The sequence below is a fragment of the Bombus flavifrons genome, chromosome 5, assembly GCF_040668555.2.
Source record: "Bombus flavifrons isolate JBK064 chromosome 5, iyBomFlav1_principal, whole genome shotgun sequence".
NCBI lineage: Eukaryota > Metazoa > Arthropoda > Insecta > Hymenoptera > Apidae > Bombus > Bombus flavifrons.
This window is the reverse complement of record NC_138446.1, coordinates 645,524-658,051: the sequence shown is the minus strand read 5'-3', so window position 1 is coordinate 658,051 and position 12,528 is coordinate 645,524. Positions and strand designations below refer to the sequence as shown.

The 12,528-nt window shown below is 40.8% G+C and overlaps 1 protein-coding gene across 3 annotated transcripts in view; it reads right to left on the bottom strand.

The window, feature by feature from the left end:
• The window catches only part of Hr4 (nuclear hormone receptor 4), a 149,790-nt gene that overhangs the window by 60,046 nt on the left and 77,216 nt on the right, over nucleotides 1-12,528 (bottom strand). The window contains exon 1 of one of the 3 annotated variants that reach the window (XM_069113540.1): nucleotides 2,219-2,294. The exons of the other annotated variants lie outside the window; for them this stretch is intronic. The gene's annotated coding sequence lies outside the window, so the exon portion shown is untranslated. Of the gene's footprint in view, nucleotides 1-2,218; nucleotides 2,295-12,528 lie in introns of those variants that run through there. 3 annotated transcript variants of the gene reach the window in all.

The window sequence follows — 12,528 nt, the reverse complement described above, 5'->3', positions numbered from 1 at the left end:
TCTTAACTGTTTTCGCCTGGAAGGATCGTGAAGCGATAGAAGAGACAGCTAGTTGATATGATCTTATCAATCAGTAGACAATCTATTATTTTATTTGTCGTTGCTATTTTATCGCTCGTTTTTCCGTGTATTCGTCGAATACGCACGAATATGCACGAATCGTCGTTACCCCCTCCCGTTTGTTTTACGATATCGCATTCCGTTTACACATTTCGTCATCTACGTACGCTATTCCAGGTTAGAAGTTTATTTATAAACAGACAGGTTAGCTTCTTTATTTAGACGACGGCGACGACGACAACGACGGCGGCGACGACGACGACGACGACGACGACGACGACGACGACGACTAAGACTACGCGACAGCGACGGCCACGGGCGTAAACGTTGGCGCTTGGGAAAGTCGAAAATCGCGATTAAACTGAGAGCTTGAAGCCGATCAGTGATCTCGAAATTCAACGAGCTAGTCCCGTGACTATGGTGTTCGAGGTCAGAAGATCATCGATGCAGATCGGTGCTTCTGTGCACCGATGACTTCGTGTCCCAGAAAGATAAAGGCCGTTCCCTGGTCGGTAAACTGACGTGGGTTTAAGCCCGGGGTGAATCGAGTGCACGAATAGGGTAACGCGATCGATAGCTGACCAAAAATAGGATCTGCCGCGGACTCGTAAAAGCTTTATTAGAAAATGCTTTCTCGATGCAGCGCTCTCGTTACATCCAATGAGACGATCGAAACACCGCTATGGAATACGCACACAATGCAGTGTCCGTAAATTACCAAGGCTAGTCTAGAGTCGAAGGAAGTCTAAAGTCTATGGTATATAGCGTAGAATTGCTTCGGGTAGGTATATCGCCAAACGATGTCTGTTCAATTTCGATTAAATTGCCTAGTTTGAGGCGTAATCTCGATCACTTACGTTTAAGAAAGGTGAACAGGTAGATGCGCGTGTATATTAGAGATGTACACGTAGAGTGGTTCGAATTTGGAAAAATATGTAAGAATTAGTAAGAGAAAAAAAGAGAGCATGAAATCATTACTCTCTAGTTAACGCTTTCGCGATATCTTACAATAAATCTCGGTATTCCCACGATATCTTAACGAGTAAAACAAACAAATTTCCGTCAGATTTACTCTAATCGTTATAGGAACAACTTATAAGTGCAACAAAAACAGGATGATTACATAACGATCAAATCTACGAGGGATTGTACGTTCGAGAGTCGACATCGACTATCGTCTTGCCTTGACAAGAACGTAGGCTCCCGAGGGCCTCGAGAAAAAGTCAAAAAACGTTGCCAGGAAAAATGTCAGCCCAGGGTCAAACGGTGTTCTGGTCCCCGTGGTATTGGTCGGTTTTGGTTTTAGGTTGTTGCATGCACGAGGGTTAGGTTGGTCGTTCTCTGTGGCGTTGCTGTTACACCACGTGGTTCGTATTGATCCTCTTCGGTGGGCACGGTAAAGGAGAGCAAGCGAAAGAGAAACAGAGAAAGAGCGGCAAACGGGGGGAGAGAGGAGGTCGACCGATGTGTTCTCTCTATCGAAAGCTTCCCTCGTTCGTTCTTCCTCTCTCGCCCACGGTTCCCGATATAGTCACCTCTTTCTGAACGACGTGTAACCCCTATATACCTTTCTCTCTCGTCGAAGAGGGTAGCAGCCTAGTGCCCCTGCCTTTCGGTCGTTCACCCTTCGTACACACTCGATTCCGATTCTCTGTTCTTCTCTCGTTCGTGTCCCTGCCTTCCGTTCCTCTTTTCTGCTTCCGATGCGCGCCCGATCTAAGAACTTCTACAGTCTGTACTTGACCCCACGGGTACACGTCAGGCATTAAGAAGGGGCAAGCGAGATAAAGCAAGTTATGAAAAAGATCCAACTAGTCGGATCATCTCCGTTATTTTTCGTTGAGATAATATCCTTCTCCGATTTGGATCGAGTACTGGTCGAGAGATTGCTTTGGAATGCAAATGTTTCTCTTCAACTTCGTTTCTCAAACCACGGAGAATTTTGTTTGTTGAAAGATTATATACAAAAGGCAAGTGCTCCTAGTTTCTTTAACCCGTTGTAACGTTATGTGACTTAGAAGTTAAATATTCATACGAACCTCTTAGACAGAAGCCAAATTGACCATCTCCATTCTTTATTAATTTACCTATTTCCATGTGTTTGTTCGCAAGATATTCGCATAAATAATAGTGAATTTCAACGATTTCTCATACTTACGATCAAATGGCAAATTGGCCGGATGAAAAATTATATGTATGTAGAATTAAGATTCAAATCCAAAAGTATGATACAGGCTTACCTGAAACAAAAAAAGAAAATATCTCATGAAACTCTTAGATCGATCTCTTCTTGCAATATGACAATTATGTTGTTTTGTTTCGATCTGTATAGCAACCTCGCCCTCCAAAAAGGTTAAGGTCATCGAAGAACCGTCGGAAAATGTTACGACAGGCAAAGAAACGCGCACGTGTACGCACGCATCTTTGCTAAGTGCGTGCATATCACAAAATAATATCGGCCAGGAAATGATTTTCATCGAATTGCAAGATTTGTTTGCTTAGGATTTGATATCACACCATACAATTATGTAGAGTTTTCCGCTACTTCCATTTCGATATAGTATGTTCAAACTGGACGAGTATTCAAATATTTACATAAATCAATTCAGAAGATTACCAGATTATCGTATTTGTTATCGCTATATTAAATCGAAAGATTTTTTGGAATTCCTTTAGTCGTGAAATTAAGGGTTAACAGAGATGAATCGTGAATCGTTTTTCTTTTTCAAAATTTCGTTGAAATTCTATCCAAATAATTTAACAAAACATAACGCTCTAAAATAAATGAATGTTAGCCTCGTTTAGTCACGATTTCCAGAACAATTTTCACATTTTTTCATTTTATAGTACGTGACGTGCACAAAGTGCGACTTTAAACGTTGTGTCGGTATAACCGAAGCATTTCCTGTACGTTTCGTTGTGTTTGGTGTAAGTTAAATCGAGACCTCTAGTTGGGAAAGCTTAAACGCATAGAGAACTTGAAACGTTTCACTATAAACGTTTCTCTATTAGTACTTTTGGCAAGATAGGAAGATGCGACGGAATAATAGAAGTACAAGTTGCCTCAAGTTCGAAACAAGTTCACAACCGCCTTCGCACCCATAGTATACGTTTAAAAAACGAACTTCTCACGTATTTTTCCACTTTATTCCAATTTCGAGAATCTTATAAAACTTGTGAAACTTGTAAATAGAATCTTCATAGATTCTAATTCGTTTTGAATACGGATCTATATAAACTCTGTATCGTAAAGAATATATTACAATGGGCTTGATAATTACTGTATCGATTAATCGACTTGCGGTTTTTAGTAAAGCCAGATGTCAACGAATCGACCCTAAAGAGCATCCTGATTCATAGTTTACGGACGAAGAAGGGCTTCGATCCCGGCGGGAGAACCGATCAAGGTCATTGATCTTCGAAGGGGATAACTTTTCGCCGTTGCCAAGGCCGCCGTGCTCGATGTGGTTTTAAGTCATTCTATTCTGCAATTTATATTGTACTTTTTATTTAAATACAGCTTATCCTATCTATTCTTAATTGTTATCTTATGCTTGGTGACTGATTATATCTACAATTGTTACGTAAATTGTACGAAAATTAATCGTTTCTAATTTCATCTTACTATATTATCATCGAGTAAAGGCTTTACTCTGAAAACACAAATTCTATGTAAAAACCATTTAAAATACTATATTACATATAAATATAATATAATATAATATGATAAATATCGATATATATATATATATATACATGATAGGTTCACATAATAATTTGAAATGAATGAATTTAATATCTGATAATTTACATAGGTAGTTACGTTGATTGCGTGAAAATCATTCGAATGATTCTCATTAAGCATCGGAAATTCGCAATTAGGCCACGCCTAGCCTACTTTCGTCGAGTGCGTTCACCTCAACCGGCGGAAGGGTGTATTCGCCCCCACGGAGAGTTTTCCTGGGTTGGCACCTGCGCAGAATGCGCGCGTGACCCACGTGGTCGCCACGTGGTCGCCAAAGAAGATCACCCAACGTTGCCAGAGGGTAGCGTTCACTTCGGAAAAAGACAGCCGTCAAGGGGATGAGTATCGACCAAGGGCAAGGGCGAGGGCATGCGTGTATGACACATTCCTTCCAAACTTCGTACAAAGATGTTTGAATATACAGCAGCAAATTTTCCACACTCGCAAAAATACAGAAAAATATGTATGTTTATACACATATTATATACATTTATGTTCGTATACCGAATACCAACATATATACTGATTTATCATACGACAGCTATTTTTTGTCGGCAAGTTTTGCAATATGTCTGTTTGAAAATATTTATATTTACCAAAAATAATTTATTCGACAGATCAAATCAGTCATGATTAAATCAAATCAATTTTATTACCTTTCGCAGGCTAACGTACGTACATAGAAATCGTTAAACTTAACACCATAAAGTTCATGCTTTCGTTTCTTATTGTATATTTTGCAATTCATCGAGGTCTAAAGGAGCATGTACAGCTAAAATACACGCTTGCACATACGAGGAACCTTGAACGAACCTGAAAAATGATCAATGACCGTAGCCTTTTCCCCCTTCGGAAATTTGGCGAGAAAAATATGACATGGCCCCGTGGCCGGCGGAAACTACGATCGCGCGGCCTGCTACAGAAACGGAAATTGACGTTCCCCTTTCTGCTCGGTTTCCGGCGGCTGTTCGAGCGCACCGTTAAATCGCTGCGGCACCGTTTTGGACAGCCCTGACTATTCGTATCGAGCGGCAATGCCAAGGGCAAGGGCGTCCTTCCCCCACCCTTCCCTACCGCGGCCCTCCACATCCCCGTTTCTCTTCCTCGTTCTCTTCCTCTTCCGTGAAGCACACGCACCGCAAGAGCGTCGGGCCCACGCACAACTGCTTTCCTGAGTTGCGCAGCCGACCGTGGAAATTCGGACTCGACAGACATATAGATCGTCAAGAGCATACTACCGAAGGGATTATTGGTAAATCGCCCATTATTAGTAAAATAACACAAGAATGTAAAAAATGATTAAAACATACAGATTGTGTAAAGAATAATAAATGTGCACCTAAGATCTTTCTCTAAGAACTAGACATTTTTAATTTATGACTTTTTTTATGTGGAAATAAAATCTTTTATCTAAATTTTCTTATAATCACACCGATTTGCTACAACATAATACACACAACTAAACAATTCCCCTTATAAAATTGCCATTATTACGAGATAAAAGTCACAACGTGTCACAAACTTACATATACATCATCAAGCTTAAAATTCAATCTGAAGCGACTGATTCGGTGCAACATTCCCAGTTCGCCCTACTAAATTACCAGGCGTTCCCGCATATATTCGATGAGTATCCGTTTCTTTTGTGCTGTGTTGTAAGTACTTTCAGTAAGGAGCCAAAAATCTGGATACACGTTGCACAAACATGCAAATGCACAAAAGGTGCGAATAGATATCCGCGGACGGAAAAATAACTGGAAGAAGACGAAAAAAGAAAAGGAAATAGCAGAAACAAGCAGAGACAATGAATACATTGGTAGGAAGAAGGTTAGAGGAAGGGGTTAGGGGGAAGGTGAATTTAATCGAGCGCAGCCGGGAGGAAAGGGGAAAGTGTTGAACGACGAAGGCAGTTGAAGGAGGGAGGAACGGAGGAACACTCGCCAGGCGGAGAAAGCTGTGTTCGGCTTCACGGGGTTAACGCACCCGACGTTATACTGTCTTGCGACTAACGATGATGTTTCTACCATTACGTAAACCGAGCGGGCGCAAGACTCGCTTCTCTGTGCGCACGGCCGGGATTGGAAAAGCTGTTCCTAGTATCGAGGAGAGAGTTAGCTTTGAGCGAACACCGTGTCTTGCTGCGATTTCGTAGGCGTCGCCGAAAATAGTGACGTTTTTCCTGCGTTATCTAGCTGGAAGCACACCTTCCTTCGTATATCTTTGTTTCTATCGCAAACGGCTGTTCTTTCTACGTGTTTCTTTTTTTTTTCCTTATTGTTTTCTGCTCTTTTTCATATCATAGAAATGGCTGCTTTATAGTGTTCCGAAGAGATGGAATGACGTTAACAGGAGAACAAATGACTTCTATACAGTAGCTTTCAGAGTAATCGAGCGAAGGCTTGGTTTGTTCGATTGGATCGAGGATAGTTAGATAATTACCTCTTTGTTTCGATCAGTAGATCACGTACTTTTGCATACGAACAACTCAGCAGTCATACTTTTCCATTGCTCAACACTATAAATTGAAAAGTGAGAAAAATGTACAATGTTACAAATTTTTTTTTTAAATTTTTTAAATTCACCTCGAATTATTTATTTCGATAACGGTTTGTCTCTTCGTAATAAATAAACTTATAGAAATAAATTACTTGTTCTCCAAGAGTGTACGAATTATTTGAGGATGAAGTCCCACTTCATCAAAGCAACAAAGACGAATTAAGTAAAGAAGAATATAAAAAAATATAAAAAGAAGAAAAGAAGAGAAAAGAGTAAAGACAAAAAAAAGCTGAAAGTTCAATTTGAAGATTTTAACGCGGCATCGTAACAGCATCGAACTTACGCAATGGTTCGAAACGTGCCGCAACGCGAGAAAAGTTTCCCAAAGGCACCTCTCTGTTCCGCGTTGTCGCCTTCTTTCTAGACGTGAATGCACGGTGGTCGCTCCGCCAAAAGCAGGAAGTGTGTCTGAGAACCGCTGCACGAAGAGAAAGTTGCGACCGACATATTTTGCGTTCGCGCAACCATGCGATGTATACGTTAGGCAGCCCATTAGCGTAAAAGACGCGACGCAAAGCGATAACGAGGAAACAGGATGAATAGAGAAAAAAGGGAAAAAGAAGAAACGAATCGGCGACGCTAATAGCTTCATTTGCTCCTGTGCAAAGCAGTTTTGCTATGGCATCGATTAAGATGTTACGATCGGCCACATACGCGCCATTTACGACAATCGAGTGGGATTTCTTTTTATGTGACCACGCTAGCCACACTAGACGCCTCGAAGGACGTTTCTTTCTGATTTCGTACAAGGAATCGAATAGATTGGGACCGAAGGAAAAATCGTCACGATTTCTCTTATCGATTTAGGCCGATATTCCTGTGAAAATGGAGATTTTATTTTTGTAGACATTTGGGGTCGTTGCGAATAGCGAGGGAAAGTATATACATTAATCGACTTAGAAATCAAGTTAGAGTATATGCGTGAGATATTCAACGAACGCTTACTATTGCAATAATAAATCATTTTATCGTAATTATCGATTGTGAAAAGATTCGTTAAATTTCTATTTCACTAACTGTATCATTACGAATAATATATTACTATCGTCACAATCTCTTCACTTCGATCCTATCAGTAATACATATACATAATCAGCAAAGGAAATCAATAGTTCGATAAAGAAGCATCATTTGAACTTGTACTTTGTTACGATACGCATCTCCAATGTCATGTCGCTATATTTAGAGGGTGAAACAAATCTCTATTTAAATTTTATTTTTTTAGCTATGCCTTTAAAAATATGAATTTGTCTGAACATATGTAAACTAATTCTCTTCCGAGATGAATGTAAATCCTTATTTTCCAATTACTCTATGATATATTCATTGAAGATGGTGAAATTTAATTTTCCTTTTGCTACGATCGAAAAAAAATTCTACATTGAAATCAAAGCAAAGTAAAATTAGCAACAAATGCTAGGGTTCACGATGGTTACGTCAGTGCTTAAAGTAAAATATGTTTATTATGTTTCAAGGTTTGCAGTTCGAAGCAGGAAATTTCAGTGGCTAAATTGGAATTCCATTTATTCCAGGAACGTTTCACAGAAATGTCCGAGGAGTCGTGTAAGGTTCGTACATATACTTATTCGACTTGCAAACAGTTCGAAGGCAGGAAGAGGAAACTAGCGATGTATGTCCGTAGCTAGGCGAGCAAAGCGATGCACCGTGACGCATGGCGATCTTTGCAGTCACTTTCGCTTCGATTGACATCCTTTGACAAATAACAAATGTTTCGTATAAAGTGCATGTCGGATATAAATATAAAGACTAATTTTTGCAAATATTCTCATTGTCATTTGAAAAGTATGTTGTTCAAATTTAATTTTTAACTCGAGTGCCCGTATTTTATGAGAAATGCAATCATTTTTCAATTAACGAAACATCAATCATGTTGTATTCACCGAATTGCAAGTTTTAGACTGATGTGATATGGTAGATAATTTAAAGGTTTTAGGCGTTTACAAGGTTGGACATTTCATATGTAACTACTTAGTACTACAAATACAAGTAACTTGACAGAAAAATGTGATAACGAGCACAGCTTACGGATAGACGAAATAAAAGAGTGAATAAACAAGACGTAGTCTGCAAACGTGGAAAAGTTATCAAACTCGGGCGAAGGCGAGTAAATCGGTCGATAAGAGCAGGAAATTCGCGATTTCTAGCCGCGCGAGCGCGAACGGTCGTGACGTGCACCGGTAGCAAGTCTGGCTGCCCTCACTTTCGCTGCGCTTCACAGATCGCCATTCTCGTCGCACGACCGTGCGTACCTACATACATGCTGAAACACGTGACGCGCATACGGGGTCGTCATTAAACGCCGTCGAAGAAATAATTCGCTTTGCGCATATATGGAGCACGTGTGTTTTATGTTTTGCCACGTGCCGCGTGAGAATATGAAATACTCGTCTGTAATTAAAAAGTAGGAAAAATCTAATTCTTTTGCACCCCTCCTGTTTTTCATATAACCACAAGTGGTTTGATTTCATCATATCAGTTCTACCAACTTCTATAATATTCTCTGAGAAATTATTTATCAAGAAGATCTGCAGATTTGGCAAAGTTCGATGCTTCGGGTATTGCTTTATGCAATGGGAACTCTTTGTACCACAACCGGTGACCCATTGTCTCAGTTACGATGAAACCTAGGCTCGTCTTTAAACGTTTCAACTTCTGAGCGACTTCATAGTCCGTTGACAGCCTAAAATCACAATGATGGAAGATGGTTTCGTGTCATTATCAATCGGCGTCGTTAACAAGCGTTGGCCCTGACTTGTTCGCGTGAATTACCGAGTCATGGACTCGATTGCACGGTGCATATCTCGGCGTGCACTCTTATTCGTGCGTTGCATAGCGGCGAATGCAAGTGCAAGGTAGTGCGACGGCTGGTAGCCGGTAGAGGTGAGCGAAAGTTTCTTACGTCACACATACACGCGTACGAGCGGCACGCACGGTCCCCGGTTGCGTACCTGCCTTTGCTTCCAACAACAGGATATACAGGGTGCATCAAAATGATCGAGCACTTGATGCAATTTATAATACGCGGACATATTTCGCTTCTGGAATGAAACAAATTTTTTCGTATATTTTTCTACGATATAAAAATATATTATAATTATAATATATAAACCATTCAAGATAGAGTATTCGTCTTAATACAAGTACAAGTGGAAGCAGAATTAACTTCTACAAGGTACCTATGGGTCACTCGATTTTTCCAAAAGTTCAGGTTTATGTATACCTTCGCGATTGTATCATGATTGCAGAAACATGTGTTGAATGCGTCCCTGTATATTTCCACAAATCTCTCAAGAGGTCAATTTATAAACAATTCGCGCGTGAATCTACGAAATACGATAAAAACGGAGATTGCCGGGCATGGCGGTAGCGGAAACGTTGTGAATCGCGCTTAAAATGACCCGTCACGAAGCAACGACCCGGAAGCGATAACCGCGCGCGAGGTCGAAACTACGATCGATAAAGAGGTCGGTCGCACACCAGCGCGTCACTTTTTCAGGGTGGGATCTGTCCGTGTGGACACGGCTAATCGAAAGCAATCTGAGACAACACCGATGCGTTCCTGACATATTGCCATCGCCACACGCCAATGGATTTGACGTATTATTATTTTTCACGCAATAATGCGGAAACGCGGCTACTATTCGGTTCGTTTGAATATTTCATCTCATGGCGATTTCGATGCACGACTCTCGTGTTTTTTACAGCTTCAAACAAAAGTAATCGCCAGTTAGGTAAAATTTGTTTTGCGATCGTGATCAAGGCACATATACACGTATTTATCTATGTATATATCTACGTGTAGTTAAAGTTCGTTTTTAAGAGCGAACTACGAGCTTGATGCGGAGCTGTCGGAGTTTGCTCGCGTGTACGAATAAAATTATGAAATACACTAGTTTTTACGATTGCTGCGATTATAATAAAAGTGGCTTGTACAGCATTTTTTTACTGAATTCAGTGTCAGTTATCTTTGTCTAATTTTATTTTATCGCTAAAAGCTTAATAGGCTTTTATTATGATTTCGAGATTTCAAACACGATATCATTTGGAACTTGTTTTCAAATCGCAATATCCGGGGTAGTGTTGACATGTGGGATAATACCAGTAATAATATATTTAAGTTTAATGTTGCGATAAATATTGAAAATTAATTTTCTTGATACTTCAGTATGAAGATCCACGCTTGAATAAGAATATCAACATTCGTTCAAACAATTATAATTGTACGACACACGCTGCTTCTTTGTGTTTAAAGCCACGCGAAAAGTTTTTTCAATTTCGTTAAAGAATCTGGTAAATTTCAAACGCAACGAATTCAATGAGCCAGAAAATTCGAAGAGGACATCGAGTATAGTTCGATTTTCCGATCGATGTCGATTTTCAAGCGCGTGCAAGCTGCTCCCGACCGCGCAGTGGATTCGAAACAGAGTTGTCCTCGTTTCCTCGTTGGCTCCGCGGATTTATTCGAACGAATCAGAGGATCTTTTTACACTTTTCTCTCCTCTTCTATTTCTTAATTCTTTCCATACTTCGGTAGACAAAATTCTAGTCGACTGAAAATTTGCATGCGACACTAAGCGAGAACATTGCGACATAGGTATATGAATATCATTTAACAGGTATCCGTGATACGTTGCAACAGCCTAGAAGCGGTGCCTAGGTGGAGGGTGAGAAACATCGAACAATGTAATATATACGACCCTACATCCTTGAAAATTTCGCAATACGTCCATTAAAAGCGAGCGAGGAACCAGCAAAAGAATTCGCTCTTTTTTCCTTCATAGCCGTTTTTCTCCCTTCCGCTCTTCTCTTCGTCTCCTATCTTTTTCTCTTTTTTGTTTCTCTGTCCGATTGTACTTCTTTTTTTTGTGTCAATGAGCGTTTAGAGCGAAGATTATTCGGTCGTTTGTGATGTACCGGCTGACGTGAAAGTAAACTCTCTGCAGTTCGTTGAACAAAAAAGGAAATTATCGAGAGCAGAATACGCCTTATTCTCTCGTAAAAAGGACGAAGAATACATCGTAATAATTTGTTGCGGAGAGAACAATTCTCTACAGGTGGAACTGTCTGGTACAGCCTATAGATCGCCACAATCGTTCGTCGTCGGTTATTGTTGGAATTTTTCGTGATTCGAAGAATTATAGAAGCGTTTCGTCGATTTATTGCTATTACTCGTTATCTCGCAAAGGTTTTGGAACTGAAGGAACATACTAATTCTTCAAAAAATTGTGAAATTATAAAAAATCTATCTCCGATAGTACAGCTCTGACAGACAGATCTGATGCTCTAATAAAATGTAGCAATCTTGCTACATTTGCTTAGAAGACTGTTTAAAAAGTGGCAAAAATAATTCGATCGGAACCAACCATCTAAGCGTACGATTCAACACACGACTTTCAAACTCTATTAAACTACCAAAGATTTAAGCTTTAGGCGATCTACGGGCCACCAGTTAAATACACATATATGGTCATCGCATCTCCACCTGCTTCATCCCATAGGCCACGAGTCGCGAACAAACTCCGACCGCCTCATCTTCAACTTCGCGTTCCGGTGTCGTTCATCAATCTTGCGAATGAACAAATCAACCAACCTACCGTCTCTGTCCGACTTGAACGTTCTTACAAAGCTCGCGACATCTCTATACCGGTCGGTGCGGCGGGCGCGTTGTGAACGCGGCTTAACGAGCATGAGTGTCGTGTTGCAATGGCCTAGAAGCGGTAGCTAGGCGAAGGGTCAAAAACACCGAGCGGCACGTTTCTAGGCCATGCGCTGCTATCTATAAACCCCTACGAGCTTCTTCTCTCCCTCTCCCCCGTTCACTCCCCGCTCTACCCTCCTGTGCTTCACAGTCTCTCCGTTCTTCACCTCCTGCTTTCCCGGGTTGCTCGATCCTCTCTAACTACACTCTACATCACACGGAGTTGCACCTATATACACTTCCATACCTAGGTCATCTTCTCTCGCGATATCTATCTCTTTTTCACTCTTTCCGTCAAGCCCGCGTCGAGTTTCGCTTTCGCCCCGTCCATCTGTAGGCTGAACCATCCGAGGCCATATATAAGTACGTTTCGAACTTCGAGTCGTACAGAAGGAAGGCGCGACCGCGACACGACTCGAAATAGAGGCAGTTGTGCGAAATTTCCAAT